The sequence below is a fragment of the Dendrobates tinctorius genome, unplaced genomic scaffold, assembly GCF_039654945.1.
Source record: "Dendrobates tinctorius isolate UK_male_01 unplaced genomic scaffold, ASM3965494v1 ptg000226l, whole genome shotgun sequence".
In the NCBI taxonomy this organism is placed as follows: Eukaryota; Metazoa; Chordata; class Amphibia; order Anura; family Dendrobatidae; genus Dendrobates; species Dendrobates tinctorius.
In genome coordinates, this window is record NW_027361893.1 from 7,585,220 (window position 1) to 7,603,450 (window position 18,231).

The 18,231-nt window shown below is 43.9% G+C and overlaps 1 protein-coding gene across 1 annotated transcript in view; it reads right to left on the reverse strand.

Moving 5' to 3' along the window:
- Positions 1 to 18,231, reverse strand: part of LOC141059328 (gastrula zinc finger protein XlCGF66.1-like) — a 389,061-nt gene that overhangs the window by 297,893 nt on the left and 72,937 nt on the right. The window lies entirely within an intron of this gene.

Consider the following 18,231-nt stretch of genomic DNA (forward strand, 5'->3'; position numbering starts at 1 on the left):
TTTTTTCACTCAGCCCCCTTTGCGCCACCTCCACACACACATCCCGCAGCCGCAAAACTTTGATAAGTGACGCGCATTACTTATCAGAGCTTGTGCCTGCCATTTTTCATTCTTTTCACCCCTTTTTGTGCCACCTAACTACAACCCTAACTGTTGATCCCTGCCCGATCTCTATTCATCCACCCCAATCCCCTATCCCCCTCTTTTTAGCCCCTTTGCGCAGCCTCCGTGTGCACATTTAGCAGCCGCCGAATTTCGATAAGTGATGTAATTCACTTATCAAAGCTCGTGCCGGCCATTTTTCTTTTTCACCCCCCCTTTGCGCCACCCCTTTGCGCACATCCAGCCCCCGCTAAATTTTGATAAGTGACGCCGTTCACTTATCAAATCTAGGGCCTGCTGTTTTAGACTTTTTCTCAGGTATTTTTTCTCCCCATTTGCTCTTTTTTCCTTTTAGCTTTTTCCTTTTCAAAATAGTTTGCACCAATCACTAGCCCCCCACACATACACATAGTTATAAAAACAGTACACCCAAGCACCATACTTACACAAAAAAAATATGTCCCACTCATCCCAACAGCGCTATTCAATGGAGGAGGCATATTCTCTCCTTGCCTCCGACACTGATAGCGAGGGAGAGGATCAAACATTTCTTTATTTTTCTGATTCTTCATCCTCTTCCCCCTCCTCATCTTCCTCCTCGGGTCCTGCGGAACTGCCACACAAACGCTCCAGGACAGAAGATGAGGCAGCGCCCACCATGCCCGCAGCTGATTCAGCACACCCTGTGTAGACCTCACCCCCACAAAAAAAATTACCAGCCACTGATTTCTGATTTTGTGGCAGAATCAGAAATCAAGTTTGACACCACCGGCCTCACAGAAATAGACTTTTCCAAAGTCTTTTTCTCTGAGGATTTTTTTAAACTCATGGTTGAAATAATGCAGTTTTGGGGCCTGGTCCTCCACTTGGGTTTCCTGAAACCTGAAATTCAGCAATATTGGAGTGTTGATATTTTATACAACACTCCAGTGTTCTGAATGGTCATGGTCCGGACGCGTTTACAGGCCATCCACAAATTCCTGCATTATAACGATAATGCACAGTGTCCCGCACGAGATGACCCCAACTTTGACCGTCTGCTCAAAGTTCGGCAGGTCATCGAACACTTCAACAAAAAGTTTGCTGAAGTGCACGTGCCCCAAAGGGACATCTGCGTGCATGAGTCTCTAATTCATTTCAAGGGTAGGCTCGGATTCCATCAATACCTGCCCAGTAAGAGGGCCAGGTATGGAATCAAATTCTATAAGCTGTGTGAGAGTACCTCAGGGTACACCCACAGGTTTAGAGTGTATGAAGGAAAGGACACCAGGATTGAACCCCCTGAGTGTCGTGTCCTGGGAGTGAGTGGGAAAATTGTGTGGGATTTGGTGCACCCACTGCTGGGTAAAGGTTATCACCTCTACATTGATAACTTTTATACCAGCATCCCACTCTGAGCGAGGTACCGCAGCCTGCGGTCCTGTCCGCAAAAATCAGAGAGGCCTCCCGAAGACGCTACTTGGGCAGATGCTCCGAAAAGGTGAGAGCAGGGCCCAATGTAGCGACCATATGCTGGTGGTCAAGTACAAGAGGGATGTCCTTCTCTTGACCACCATACACAGTGATGGCAGCGCCCTCAGCACTGTACGGGGTACCTCTGCACAGGTCAGCAAACCTGAATGTGTACTGGGGTACAATAAAAACATGGGGGGAGTTGATCGCTCCGATCAACTCCTCCAACCGTACAATGCTTTGAGAAAGGCCAAGGTGTGGTACAAAAAGCTGGCCATGCACATCGTCCAAATGGGAATGCTCAATGCATTCCTGCTGTCATAATGTGCATGCCACACCGATACGTCGTACCTTCAGTTCCAGGAGGTAGTGGTTAAGGCCCTGATGTTTGGCACTCTGGAAGGAGCGGGCCCCAGTACTTCCGGAATTGAAGGTGCTCATATTGTACTAGGTCAGCATTTCCCGGGGGAGGTCCAGCAAACTGTAAAAAAAGAGGTAAATCACAAAAAAGGTGAAGAGTGTGTTACAAAAATGGAATACGCAAGGACACCATTTATCAATGTGACACCTGCCCCAAAAGACCTGGGCTGTGTATGAAGGCTTGCTTCAAATTGTACCACACCGCCATGCACTACTAATTTACATTAGATTAGTTCTGGGCACATCTAGATACAGTGGGGAAAAAAAGTATTTAGTCAGTCAGCAATAGTGCAAGTTCCACCACTTAAAAAGATGAGAGGCGTCTGTAATTTACATCATAGGTAGACCTCAACTATGGGAGACAAACTGAGAAAAAAAAATCCAGAAAATCACATTGTCTGTTTTTTTTTTCATTTTATTTGCATATTATGGTGGAAAATAAGTATTTGGTCAGAAACAAAATTTCATCTCAATACTTTGTGATATATCCTTTGTTGGCAATGACAGAGGTCAAACGTTTTCTATAAGTCTTCAGAAGGTTGCCACACACTGTTGTTTGTATGTTGGCCCATTCCTCCATGCAGATCTCCTCTAGAGCAGTGATGTTTTTGGCTTTTCGCTTGGCAACACGGACTTTCAACTCCCTCCAAAGGTTTTCTATAGGGTTGAGATCTGGAGACTGGCTAGGCCACTCCAGGACCTTGAAATGCTTCTTACGAAGCCACTCCTTCGTTGCCCTGGCGGTGTGCTTTGGATCATTGTCATGTTGAAAGACCCAGCCACGTTTCATCTTCAATGCCCTTGCTGATGGAAGGAGGTTTGCACTCAAAATCTCACGATACATGGCCCCATTCATTCTTTCATGTACCCGGATCAGTCGTCCTGGCCCCTTTGCAGAGAAACAGCCCCAAAGCATGATGTTTCCACCACCATGCTTTACAGTAGGTATGGTGTTTGATGGATGCAACTCAGTATTCTTTTTCCTCCAAACATGACAAGTTGTGTTTCTACCAAACAGTTCCAGTTTGGTTTCATCAGACCATAGGACATTCTCCCAAAACTCCTCTGGATCATCCAAATGCTCTCTAGCAAACTTCAGACGGGCCCGGACATGTACAGGCTTAAGCAGTGGGACACGTCTGGCACTGCAGGATCTGAGTCCATGGTGGCGTAGTGTGTTACTTATGGTAGGCCTTGTTACATTGGTCCCAGCTCTCTGCAGTTCATTCACTAGGTCCCCCCGCGTGGTTCTGGGATTTTTGCTCACCGTTCTTGTGATCATTCTGACCCCACGGGGTGGGATTTTGCGTGGAGCACCAGATCGAGGGAGACTATCAGTGGTCTTGTATGTCTTCCATTTTCTAATTATTGCTCCCACAGTTGATTTCTTCACTCCAAGCTGGTTGGCTATTGCAGATTCAGTCTTCCCAGCCTGGTGCAGGGCTACAATTTTGTTTCTGGTGTCCTTTGACAGCTCTTTGGTCTTCACCATAGTGGAGTTTGGAGTCAGACTGTTTGAGGGTGTGCACAGGTGTCTTTTTATACTGATAACAAGTTTAAACAGGTGCCATTACTACAGGTAATGAGTGGAGGAAAGAGGAGACTCTTAAAGAAGAAGTTACAGGTCTGTGAGAGCCAGAAATCTTGATTGCTTGTTTCTGACCAAATATTTATTTTCCACCATAATATGCAAATAAAATGAAAAAAAAACAGACAATGTGATTTTCTGGATTTTTTTTTCTCAGTTTGTCTCCCATAGTTGAGGTCTACCTATGATGTAAATTACAGACGCCTCTCATCTTTTTAAGTGGTGGAACTTGCACTATTGCTGACTGACTAAATACTTTTTTTCCCCACTGTATGTTCCTTGGGGGTCTAGTTTCCAAAACAATGTCACTTGTTTTTTTTTTTACTGTTTAGGCACATCAGGGGCTCTGCAAATGGAAAATGACGCCCCCAGACCATTCCATTTAAGTCTGCATTCCAAAACGTCACTCCCTTCCGATCCCAGACATGTGCCTAAGGCTGGAGTCACACTAGCGAATAAATTGGACGAATGCAATACGCTAAAAAAATCGCATTGCATTCGTCCCAATGTTATTCTATGGGGCGGCTCCCATCATCCGATTTTTTTTCAGAACGTTTCCTCAGACCGAGACAATCACAGCATGCTGCGATTGTCACCGATTTTCGGATCGGACTCGCCAATGCAAGTCTATGGGTGCGAGAAAAAAATCGGATTACAAACGGACCAGATGTGTGACTTGCGATAAAATCACACCCAGTGTCCTTTACAAAAAGCCGGCAATTCATTTAGCAATACAGTAATATCACACTGACAGGTTAAATAAAGAAACAAAAGAATAGATATAGACACTAATATATATATATATATATATATATACACTCACTGGCCACTTTATTAGGTACACCTGTCCAACTGTGTGTTAAGACTTAATTTCTAATCTGCCAATCACATGGCGGCAACTCAGTGCATTTAGGCATGTAGACATGGTCAAGACAATCTCCTGCAGTTCAAACCGAGCATCAGTATGGGGAAGAGAGGTGATTTGAGTGCCTTTGAACGTGGCATGATTGTTGGTGCCAGAAGGGCTGGTCTGAGTATTTCAGAAACTGCTGATCTACTGGGATTTTCACGCACAACCATCTCTAGGGTTTACAGAGAATGGTCCGAAAAAGAAAAAAAAACCAGTGAGCGGCAGTTCTGTGGCCGGAAATGCCTTGTTGATGCCAGAGGTCAGAGGAGAATGGGCAGACTGGTTCGAGCTGATAGAAAGGCAACAGTGACTCAAATTGCCACCCGTTACAACCAAGGTAGGCAGAAGAGCATCTCTGAACGCACAGTGCGTCGAACTTTGAGGCAGATGGGCTACAGCAGCAGAAGACCACACCGGGTACCACTCCTCTCAGCTAAGAACAGGAAACTGAGGCTACAATTTGCACAAGCTCATCGAAATTGGACAGTAGAAGATTGGAAAAACGTTGCCTGGTCTGATGAGTCTCGATTTCTGCTGCGACATTCGGATGGTAGGGTCAGAATTTGGCGTAAACAACATGAAAGCATGGATCCATCCTGCCTTGTATCAACGGTTCAGGCTGGTGGTGGTGGTGTCATGGTGTGGGGAATTTTTTCTTGGCACTCTTTGGGCCCTTGGTACCAATTGAGCATCGTTGCAACGCCACAGCCTACCTGAGTATTGTTGCTGACCATGTCCATCCCTTTATGACCACAATGTACCCAACATCTGATGGCTACTTTCAGCAGGATAATGCGCCATGTCATAAAGCTCGAATCATCTCAGATTGGTTTCTTGAACATGACAATGAGTTCACTGTACTCAAATGGCCTCCTCAGTCACCAGATCTCAATCCAATAGAGCATCTTTGGGATGTGGTGGAACGGGAGATTCGCATCAGGGATGTGCAGCCGACAAATCTGCGCCAACTGTGTGATGCCATCATGTCAATATGGTCCAAAATCTCTGAGGAATGCTTCCAGCACCTTGTTGAATCTCTGCCACGAAGAATTGAGGCAGTTCTGAAGGCAAAAGGGGGTCCAACCCGTTACTAGCATGGTGTACCTAATAAAGTGGCCAGTGAGTGTATATATATATATATATATATACACACACACACACACATTATAGATATACACATGTATAATTCATACAGTTCTTCATAGCTGAATAGCCGCTGAAACATTTGCCGGCTTTTGTAAAATCATTCCCCAACCCGACATGAAATGACACATGGTTTACATATAGTTAACCATTTCATTTCATTTTCTTTTATATGTCTATCACTAGTAATTAGATGAGGGTTTGTGTGGAAAATTTTGGAGTTGTAGGTGTTAGTGTAAGTGGTTAATTCGTTGTAAAAAATTTTTTTACAACGAATTAACCCCTTATATTAACACCTACAACTCCAAAATTTTCCACACAAACCCTCATCTAATTACTAGTGATAGACATATAGTTAACCATTTCATGTTTTTTTATATGTAAACCATGTGTCATTTCATGTCGGGTTGGGGAATGATTTTAAAAAAGCCGGCAAATGTTTCCGTGGCTATTCAGCTATGAAGAACTGTATGAATTAAATATATATAATGTGTGTGTGTATACATATATCTATATCTATATATATATATATATCTATATATATATATGTGTGTCTACATCTATTCTTTCCTTTGTGTTTGAAAACCTGTCATTGGGCTCCATTATATGTCCATTTTGCAAGCCAGCAAGAAAATCTCGGCAGACGGATGTCAAACGGATGCTTAGATGCAATTAAAATCACATCATCACAGGAAATTCGGATGACAGACAGATCACTGGTCAAGAAACCTTTGTGCGATTTCGGTCCGTCAAAATCGGACCGATTTTTTTATCGTTGTGTGTGACTCCAGCCTAAACAGTTTTTTTCCCACATATGGGGTACCAGCATACTCAGGACAAATTGGACAACAACATTTGGGGTCCAATTTCTCCTGTGACCCTTGGGAAAATTTAAAATTGGCAACTAAACTATCATTTTTGTGGGCACAAAATAGGATTTTTTATTTTTACGCCCGGGCAGTATAAACTTTAGTGAAACACTTGGGGGTTCAAAGTTCTCACCACACATCTAGATAAGTTCCTTAGGGGGTCTAGTTTCCAAAATGGGGTCACTTGTGGGGAGTTTCCACTGATTGGGCACATCGAGGACAACTTTTGGCGACCGATTTCTGCTGTTACCCCTGGGAAAATAAAAAGTGTCAGCCAGTGTCTGACTCTACAGTTAGCTCCCTGTGCTGGGTTTTATCACAGCCTCACTGCCTTGGAGTTTATCTGGCTTTGGTCTATTGTTAGTAGCTCTCACTCCCTCCAGCTTTCACAAGCTGTCATTTGCATTTGTATTGTTAAGGAGCATGGCTCACTTAACCCCTTGGAGTAAGACATCTGCCATGCATTTTCTCACCTCTATCAAAGAGCAGCAGTCACAGCCACCAATTTGCATCACTTCTATTTGTCTGCCTTTTATTGGTGAGTGATATGTAATATATATACACTGCATGTGCCATTATTTTATCCATGTAAGTTTTAGAGTGGGTTGTTTCTCTATTTGGTTTTTATCATTGCTTATTTTCTTTAGTCCTATAGCGCAGGTCAATCTGTTTATTTTCGCAAGTTTTCATGTATCCTTTAATACGATGTGTAGTAGAGGGGTTACAAGGACACTAAACTTCAGGAAGGCAAATTTCCAACGGATGAGAGATGATCTTGGTGCAATTAACTGGGACGATATCCTGAGACATAAAAATACACAAAGAAAATGGGAGACGTTTATTAGCATCCTGAATAGGACCTGTGCACAATATATACCGTATGGGAATAAACATGCGAGAAATAGGAGGAAACCACTATGGCTAAATAGAGCTGTAAGGGGCACAATAAGGGACAAAAATAAAGCATTTAGAGAATTAAAGCAAGTAGGTAGTGATGAGGCATTAAATAAATACAGAAAATTAAATAAATTCTATAAAAAGCAAATCAAGACAGCAAAGATTGAGACAGAGAGACTCATTGCCAGAGAAAGTAAAAATAATCCCAAAATATTCTTTAACTACATAAATAGTAAGCAGCTAAAAAATGACAGTGTCAGAGACACCGCACTACACTTGCTCATAGAGCCAGTGCGCATGTCCTGAGTACAGAAACAGTGCTAAAAGTTACCTGTGGAGCAGGGCAGCAGAGGTGACCAGGCGTGCTTCAAGCTAATAGTGTCAGGGTCCAGTCAGCGCTGGAAAGTAGAGGCATGGGACCTGCGGACACTGAAAATGAGCAAGCTGGCACAGGACCTATGGTCATGTGACTGCAAGGGGGAGGGGCTTGGCGTCCTGCTTTCAGATATGACAGGACACCATACAACAACTCAGAGTCAGGCAAAACGGAGGTCACAACAGTACGGGCAAATGAGGCACAGGAGGGACAAACAGACGGGTAGTCAGACAAAGCCAAAGGTCATACACAAGAGGGCGACGTGGTACCAAGGGGACGAGCAGAGAGAAGTCGGGTCACAAGCAGAGAGTCATACACGAGAGGTAGCGCAGTACAAGAGGGGCAGGCAGAACTCATAACAGGGACAGAACCAGATCACAACCAAGCAGGCAACAAGTTATCAGGCACAAGGCACACGTATACAAGAGGTCACAACTCAGCCGAGGGCAGGAGTATAACTGACACCGGACCCAGGTCCAGTGAGCACTAAATAGCCTCCTTCTGCCAGAGAGAGGCAGCACAATTAACCCATAGTCTAACCAGGACGGGTCAAAGCAAAATCCTGTCCTGGATCATGACAGATAGTGTTGGCCCCCTTAAAAATAGTATGGGTGAAATGGTGGATGAGGAAAAAGCCAATATGCTAAATGACTTTTTTCAACAGTATTTACACAAGAAAATCCCATGACGGATAACATGATCAGGGATAAAAATTCTCCATTAAATGTCACCTGCTTAACCCAGCAGGAAGTACGGCGGCGTCTAAAAATCACTAAAATTGACAAATCCCCGGGCCCGGATGGGATGCACCCCCGATTACTGCAGAAATTAAGCACAGTCATAGATAGACCATTATTTTAAATCTTTAAAGATTCCATAATAACAGGGTCTGTACCACAGGACTGGCGTATAGCAAATGTGGTGCCAATATTCAAAAATGGGACAAAAACTGAACTTGGAAATTATAGGCCAGTAAGTTTAACCTCAACTGTGGGTAAAATCCTGGAGGGTTTTCTAAGAGATACTATATTGGAGTATCTGGAGAAGAATAACCTCATGACCCAATATCAACATGGGTTTACAAGGGACCATTCCTGTCAGACTAATCTGATAAGCTTTTATGAAGAGGTAAGTTCAGGACTGGACCAATGGAATGCAGTGGACGTGGTGTACATGGACTTTTCAAAAGCTTTTGATACGGTGCCACACAAAAGGTTGATACATAAAATGAGAACAATGGGGATAGGGGAAAATATGTGTAGGTGGGATAAGAGCTGGCTCAGGGATAGGAAAGGGTGGTTATTAATGGAGCACACTCGGACTGGGTCACGTTTAGCAGTGGGGTACCACAGGGGTCAGTTTTGGGCCCGCTTCTTTTTAACATATTTATTAATGACCTTGTAGGGGGCATAGAGAGTGGAATTTCAATATTTGCAGTTGACACTAAACTCTGCAGGGTAATCAATACAGAGGATGACAATTTTATATTACAGGAGGATTTATGTAAACTAGAAGTTTGGGCTGATAAATGGCAAATGAGTTTTAATGGGGATAAATGTAAGGTCATGCACTTGGGTAGAATGAACAAGATGTATAATTATGTGCTTAATTGTAAAACACTGGGCAAAACTGTCACTGAAAAAGACCTGGGTGTATGGGTGGATGACAAACTCACATTTAGTGGCCAGTGTCAGGCAGCTGCTGCAAAGGCAAATAAAATAATGGAATGCATTAAAAGAGGCACAGATGCTCATGAGGAGAACATAATTTTACCTCTATATGAGTCACTAGTGCGACCACACTTAGAATACTGTGTACAGTTCTAGTTTCCGGTGTATAAGAAAGACATAGCTGAACTGGAGCGGGTGCAGAGAAGAGCGACCAAGGTTATTAGGGAAGTAGGGGGTCTGCAATACCAAGACAGGTTATTACACTTGGTGCTATTTAGTTTGGAAAATCGAAGACTTAGGGGTGATCTTATTACAATGTATAAATATATGCGGGGTCAATACAAAGACCTTTCTAATGATCTTTTCACTCTTAGACCTGTGACTGGGACAAGGGGGCATCCTCTACATCTGGAGGAAAGAAGGTTTAGGCATACTCACAGACACGGATTCTTTACTGTAAGAGCAGTGAGACTATGGAACTCTCTGCCATATGATGTTGTAATGAGTGATTCCCTAATAAAATTTAAGAAGGGACCGGATGCCTTTCTTGAAAAGTATAATATTACAGAGTATATGCACTAGTTTCCTTAATATTGCGTTGATCCAGGGAGCTAGTCTGATTGCCGTATGTGGAGTCGGGAAGGAATTTTTTTCCCCAATGTGAAGCTTACTCTTTGCCACATGGGTTTTTTTTTTAAATTTCTCTGGATCAACATGTTAGGGCAAGTTGGGATAGGATGTGGATTGAACTAGATGAACTTAAAGTCTTCCTTCAACCTTAATAACTATGTTACTATGTTACTGAGAGGGCCTGCAAGTCACTTACTCTACGGGCCGATGTAAGGGCCACTAAAATAATGGTCTTTAGGGTAAGATATTTTACAGGCAGTTGTTGAATTGGTTCGAATGGCTCTTTCGTAAGGGCTTCTAACACCAGGTTTAAATCCCACGGGGTTATTCTTGGTAATGGGATAGGTGTTGACCTATGGCAGGATTTAATGAATCTAGCTACCCATCTGTTTTCTGCTACGCTGCAGTTATATAGTGCGCCCAGTAAGGGACACTTGAACTCTTAGGATATTTACCGCTGGTCCCAGCTGTAATCCTGCTTGCAATAATTCCAAAATGGCCATAAATCGGGGGCTTTTGGTCTAACGGCTTCCCCAGGAACTATAGAAACTTATTTCATGTTCTACCATATATATTTGTTGTTACTGGCTTTCTACTTTTCAACATTGTAGCCACCAACCCCAGAGAGAATCCTCTATCCATTAAAAGTGACCTTTCAAATTCCACGCCGTCAGATGGAATCCCTTGACTTGCACGTGGAATATTGGGCCCAGAGCCAGCAGGTCTGGGATCTCTGGTAGTACCCATAGATCTGAGAGGGACATCATCTGCAGCAGTGAGAATCAGGGCCTTTTTGGCCAGAACGGGGCTATTAAGATCACTCTGGCTTGATCTTCCCTTATTTTCCTCACAACTGTTGGGATCAGAGCTACTGAAGGAAACATGTAACCTAGTTTGAAATCCCATGGAATTTGCAATGAGTCCACCACCCATGGTTTTTATTTTGGGTTAAATGAACAAAACCTCTCTACCTGTCTGTTGCTTCTGTTGGCAAAGAGGTCTACTACCGGTTCTCCCCAAAGTTGTGCTATCTCCTGAAACACTAACTGATTTAGGGTCCATTCTCCTTGCTTTAGTATATTGCGGCTCAGGAAGTCGGCTTCTACCCCTCTTATATGTAGTGCCGTCAGGGAGAGTAGATGTCGCTCTGCTCTGTGAAAAATCTTGCTGGCTGCGTTCATTAAGGAGTGTGACCTTGATCCCCCTGGTGATTGATATACGCCACTGTCACTTTGTTGTCTGACATGATCCGGACATTGCCGCCTTTTAGACGGGGAATAAAGTTTTTTAAGGCTTTGTTTACTGCCTGTAGTTCTCTCCAGTTGGAGGATGCGTTTTGCTCCTGAGGCCCCCAGGGTCCCTTGGCCGCCTGACCCCTTAGGTGCGCCCCACACCCTGAGGAATTCGCGTCTGTCAGAATTATGTCGGTCACTGGTCTGTGCCATAATATCCCTGACATCAGGTTTGTCCGTCTAACCACCATCTGAGAGAGAGTTTTTGACCTCTAAGGAAAGCTCCAGCCTTCCTTCTAAACGCCCTCTCAGCGATCTCTGTGCTGACAGAATTTCTGCCTGAAGCTGCCGGGTGTGAAATTGTGCCCACCTCATGGCTGGAATACACGCTGTCAGGGTGTCTAGCAAGGACATCGCACTTCTCAGGGTCATGTGAGGTTGATCTAGGGCCGCCACAGTCCTATTTCTCACCTTTTCCATCTTGGCTTCTGGTAACAGACAAGTTTGTTGTTCTGAGTCCAGGATGAACCCTAGAAAAATCTGTCTCTTTAGGGGTTGTAGCTTTGATTTTTTGATGTTTATCATCCATCCTAGTCTTTCTAGGGTGTCTGTTACCCTTTCTACCTGCTCTGTGCAATGGTCTTCTGAGTTGCCCACTATTAGGAAGTCATCCAAATAGGGTATTATGATCATGTTGTGGATTCGGAGGAAGGCTGTCATTTCCGCTACGACTTTGGTAAACACTCTCGGGGCTATGGATATGCCGAATGAAAGGACTCTCAATTGAAAATGCCTGAGATTGCCCTGGATGTAGAGAGCTACTCCTAAGTATCTTTGATAATCTGGGTGGATCGGGATGTGATAGTATGCATCCTTTAGATCGACTACGGCCATAAAACAATTGTGGTGTAGTAGCTTTAAGGCCGTAGTTACTGACTCCATTTTGAAGGTCTGATTTTTTATCCACCGATTGAGGCCTCTGAGGTTTATAATTGTTTTGAATGACTTGTTTGGTTTTTTTTATCAGGAAAAGGGGTGAGTAGAAACCCGTTTTCTCCTGTCCGCTTGGGACCTCGAACAGAACGTGCTTGTCTAGCAGACTTAAAATTTCTGACTCCAGGGCCAATTGTTCTTCTATCCCCTTCCTGACAGGAGTCACAACAAATGATGCTCTTGGCTGCTGAAAAAAACGGGATTTTGAGGCCTCTTCTTATTAGAGGATGAGGTGGCTCCTCCGAACATGAATCCGGACTCCTTCCTTTTGTCCTCCCATTTTCTCCTATCCCCTGGAGGATGGCCCCAGTTGAATTTTCCTCTCCAAAACGACGACCTCCTCTGATCCGCCCGAAACCTGGGGAAGCCCTTCTTTCTGTCACTTGCTTTTTCCAAGATGTCATCTAGATTTTTCCCAAATAAAAATTGACCATCACACGGGAGAGAGCAGAACTTGGCTTTTGACTGTAGATCTCCTGGACAACCTTTAAGCCATAATGCGCGCCTTGCGGCATTTGACAACCCTGCCGCTCTAGCCATCAGTCTCATGGAATCGGCAGAAGTGTTGGCTAAAAAAGCTGCTGCTCCATGCAGAAGATACATGTCTGTCAGAATTTTTTCTCTCGAGACCTTTGAGGCAAGTTTCTCTTCCAGCTGCTGTAGCCAAATCATTAAGGAACGTGCTGTGCAGGTGCCAGCTATTGCCGGTTTTAGTCCTCCTGCCGCTGCTTCCCACGTATATCTTAAGTAGGAGTCCGCTTTTTTATCTAGCGGGTCTCCTGAGTCTTCCAGGGGCAAGGCCGATTTTTTGAATGACCTGGAAACCGCTGCATCAATTTTTGGGACCTTGTCCCATATCTCCGTGTCTTTATGTTTGAAGGAGCACCTCCTTTTAGAGGAGGAGGGAAGTGCACCTGATCTCTCAGACTTCTTCCAATGAGTGCCTGGACTTTCTCATTGACTGGAAAGGTACATTTCTTTCTTTCCTGTAGACCCTCGAACATGACATCTTCCAGGGACTTAGCCATTTTTTCCTCCTGTAGGCCCATTGTTACTCTGGTGGCCTTGAGGAGAGCATCCGTATCCTCTACCGGAAAACGTGGCTTGCCACCCGTGTCGCTATCTGAGAAGGAAGATGGGTGTTCGGCCTGCGATATGGCCGAGGAAGAGTCTGAGAAAGAGCTAGGGGAATCTTTCCTACTCTTTCTTTTCAACACTTTAAGTGAGCCTTCCACCTCTGACCTGATGACCGATCTGAGGTTGGTTGCAAAGCTCGGTGCCTCCTCCGCCATGGTTTGCTGGATGCAGCTGGCGCAAAGGTCCTTCTGCCAATCCCTCGCTAGGGGGTTTCTACATATGGCACAATCCCTATTGTTCCTCTTGCTCCCTGCTTTTTTGGCCTTTTCCTAAAGAAGTTAACACACAAGAAGCACCCAATTAACAACATACTAACATTCACAGAGATCACTCACCACCCATAAAGTCAGGTACCGGACTCGGAGGCTGTGGTAGAGCACGTGACCTGTGCTGTTTGGACATTGAGGAGTCTCCCGACCTGTGGCTCAGGCGACTGCTGCTTTTGCCACTTGAATGGCTGCCATGCTTGCGAGTGGAGGTTTGTGATGGAGGCAGAGACTGTGGAGATGGCGATCGCTCCTGCTCTGACCCCATGGTTTACCTGGCCGCACTGACGTCCTCCTCCTTTAAGTAGGTCTGGCCCGGTGAGCGCTTTCCCTTTTTTTTCCTCCTTCCCCTCCCCCCCGCGACCGCTGGCCGAGCGCTATTCTTCTCCGTGCGGCCGGCGTCGCACCAGGCACCATCTTGCCGTCGCACTTCTGACGTCAGCAGGCGCGCTCCAAGGATGGCCTGCGCTGCTGACGTCAGTGGCCGGAAAATGCCCCCGGCTCTCCACGCTATGTGTCATGAGGGAGACGCTCAGGGGCATGCGCGAGGGGAGGAAGGCACGGTGGAGCTCCCCAAATCAGAGGCCGCCAGCCGCACGAACCCGGAGCCCCAAGGAGACCCCGGGGACTGCGCTTCCAGGAGAGTGACGGCTGGTGCTACAGGTAAGGTGACCTGCTCTTCCCACGCTGGGACGGCCCTGGGTTTCTTCATCCATGACAGGAACCGCCGCTGTCAGTCTGGGATTCCCTTCCTAGGACAGGAACCCAACTGAAGCGGGGGAGAGGTGCCGCCCCTTATATTTCAGTAGGTTCCTGTCCTGGTGGGGCGGATCCCTCTCTCAGGTGTGCTGTCATGGGTGAAGGGAAAAAAATTGTTTTCAAAATTGTGCTGATGTAAAGTAGACATGAGAGAAATGTTATTTATTAACTATTTTGTGTCACATAACTCTCTGGTTTAAGGGCATAAAAATTCAAAGTTTGAAAATTGCAATATTTTCAAAATTTTCGCCATACTTCCATTTTTTTCATAAATAAACGCAAGTTATAGCGAAGAAATTTTTACCACTAAAGTGAAGTACAATATGTCACGAAAAAACAATCTCAGAATCACCTAGATCCATTGAAGTGATCCAGAGTTATTGCCTCATAAAAGGACAGTGGTCAGAATTGTAAAAATTGGCCCTGGCATTAATGTGCAAACCACCCTTGGGAGTAAAGGGGTTAAAAATGAGCTTCATGCTCTGAAACCCTCTAATGTTGCTGAATTACAATAATTTTGCAAAGACGAGTGGGTCAAATTTCCTCCAGAGCATTGTAAAGACTCATTGCCAGTTAATGCAAATGCTTGATTGCAGTTGTTGCTGCTAAGAGTGGCCCAACCAGTTATCGTAGCTGCTTTTGTTCTGACCAAGCGTCAGCTGTCCAGATCACCAGTGAGTCCGAATTGTGTGGTTTTTCGCCCTTTCTGTTGCAAGCGCTTGGAGACAAAGAAACTTCAACACACAAGCCGTGGTCAAATCACTTTATCTGACGTAATGAAATACAAGACATGTTTTTTATACCATTTACAACAATATGTGACTCTATGGAGCTCATTTGGCCCCCACCATCACCTCAGGGTCGTACCTTGTTTACAATGAACCCAGAACACGTTGTTGAGAACAAATATGATAACAAGTATAGTTTCCTTGAAGACAGAGACTACTAGTCTACATAAGAATAATTCTAGCAATAATAAGGCAAAAGGCAATTGAAGTCTTAAAGGCATTTAAAGGGATATAAAAGCTAACCATTAACTCTTCTATATCAATGTTTAGGGGGCAATCACTTTTTCACACACACAACACTGCTTCATGGACAGTGCACGCACACTCACCTTTACTACATACGAATATTTATATAAGATAAATCCGATGAACATTATTGGTGGGAAGATTGAGTAAGATTACAGACTAGAAACAAAGTCCCACACAGCCACCATAAATAAGGACAATAGATGACCAACTGTAAAGCTACAATCACAATCAAAAGGAAAAACCAGTCATAAGGTCAAATAGCAAAATAGGATCAATTTTATTAATATTTTTAAAAAATTGTACAGACAGGCATGAAGTAGGGCTAAGAGATGAAACATAGCTGTTATAACCACATATGAGGCCCAAGGTGGGTCTGTCAGAAGGCAAGTATGCATAAACATTTAAATTAGTGAAAAAACATCACAGTCATCAACGCATACACAGTGGCAATCATTTATAAGGCACCCAACCAAGTATACATGCCAAGAAAAAGCCTCAGCCATATCCACACAATAGGCTACTAGCGTAAAGAGTGCACCATAATAGTGATGTATACAGGTACCTGATATGGAGCAGAGCAACCTTGCCGGACAGTCCCACCAGCCCTGACACGCGTTTCGGCGTACCTTTATCAAGGGGCGCTATTTGCGCTAGTAGCCTATTGTGTGGATATGGCTGAGGCTTTTTCTTGGCATGTATACTTGATTGGTTGCCTTATAAATGATTGCCACTGTGTATGCTTTGATAAGTGATGTGATGTTTTTTCACTAATTTAAATGTTTATGCATACTTGCCTTCTGACAGACCCACCTTGGGCCTCATATGTGGTTATAACAGCTATGTTTAATCTCTTAGCCCTACTTCATGCCTGTCTGTCTGTACAATTTTTTATAAATATTAATAAAATTGATCCTATTTTGTTATTTGACCTTATGACTGGTTTTTCCTTTTGATTGTGATACGCATATTTATATACACAGCTATGCTGTATACGCACATTTACATACACACAGTACTCCTACAGAGGCACATTTACATACACACAGCTCTGCTATATATAAACACATACACTCACAGCTCTGCGTCATATGCATATTTACATACACACAGCTCTGCTAAATATTCACACTTACATACACACAGCTCTATTACCTAGGAACATTTTCATACACATACACTGTATATACATTACCCCATTTTGTAGTTCCTTCCAGGTCATGTGATTGATTACATGATCGGAAAGGTCTTTGATCTGGTCGGGTGGAAGATGCTTCAATTGCTCACTAAGAACGAGCAGCCTCTGTGCAGGTCCATGTACCTTACTCTCCTGCTCTGCACCAGTTATATAAGTATGGGGCAGGAGTAGAGAGCGCTGTTCTCTCAGTGATCATGAAGGACATCATCTCAGCATTCTTCTCTGTCACAGGAAGCTGCCTCCAGTCTATAAAGGCACACTCACTAATTAGCAAGATTTTTTCTTTCTAAAATGGTGTCTTATAGTACAAAAAATATAGTAAGTTCTAAAGTTATTTCAATTTTTTTATTTAATTATACGACTGTCTGTTTGTCTGACTGTACAATTTCTCAATAACAAATAGTTTCTTCTCTGAGTTATTTTTGTTGGTCAACAAAATACTATTTTCCAGTAATTCATTTTTCATATTCTAGATATTATATGAGATTTTTGATGTTTAAAGAAGTTTTCCACAACTTGGACAACCCTTCATCATTCCTCATGATTGGTTCTTAGTGATGAGCGAGCACTAAAATGCTCGGGTGCTTGTTGCTCGGGTCGAGCAAATTGGAATACTCGGGTACTCGGACAGAACAACGAGCCCGATGTAAGTCTATGAGAGACCCGAGCATTTTAACCACTATCCCCCGGGGGTCCTTTTTAAGGTCTAAAAACATCAGAAAATGATGGAAACACTGCTCAAATGACATAAGAACATCATGGGGATAGTCCCTGGAAGCATTCCTGACTCCTAGGTCACAGCTGTAAGCAATGTTGTCAGAGTTTTACACCGTTTTTATAGGTGCACCAAATAACATACAAAAACGAAACCAAAATGAATTTTGCTGGGAAATATATTAAGGTACATTCTTTCCAGGTTAATGACTTGTATAGAAGGCAAATTAACCCCAGACCGAATTGTTCCTCCACCACTTTTGCTATGTTCACACGCAGCGTGTTTTTGATGCGTTTTTCAACTTTAACATTGCTTACTAATGCATTCACTGGGCAATGTCATTCTAACATTTAACAACCCGAGCTGGCCATGTGGTGTGTGACACATAAAGAGACACATCTTGTTTCATTTCTGAAGGAGGGACTCAAAGTCACAAAGCCTATTTTTAGAGGGGCATCAGGCGGCATTAATATTCTTAAAGGGCCATAATTAAACAGTGTGTCACCTATGCTGTTATTGCCTATGCTGGGCTGCCAAGAATTACAATTCACCCAATACCCCTTTCACGAGAGGTAAAGGAGGGCCTCCTGAAAAACGTTGCATTGAATGCAAGGCCTGCCCTGGTATTAAGTCATATGCACCCCAATATGCCTTTAAACCCAGATACTGGAAGGCCACATAAAAACCCACTTCACAGTCTTCAGGTGGTCCTGCCACACAGTTTCCTTATGCATTGAATGCAAGGGCCGCCTTGACCCAAATTTGCACGCACCCCAATCCCACCTTGGAAGAAACATGGAGGGCCTCTTAAAAAAAAAGTCCCATTACAAAGTGTCACAG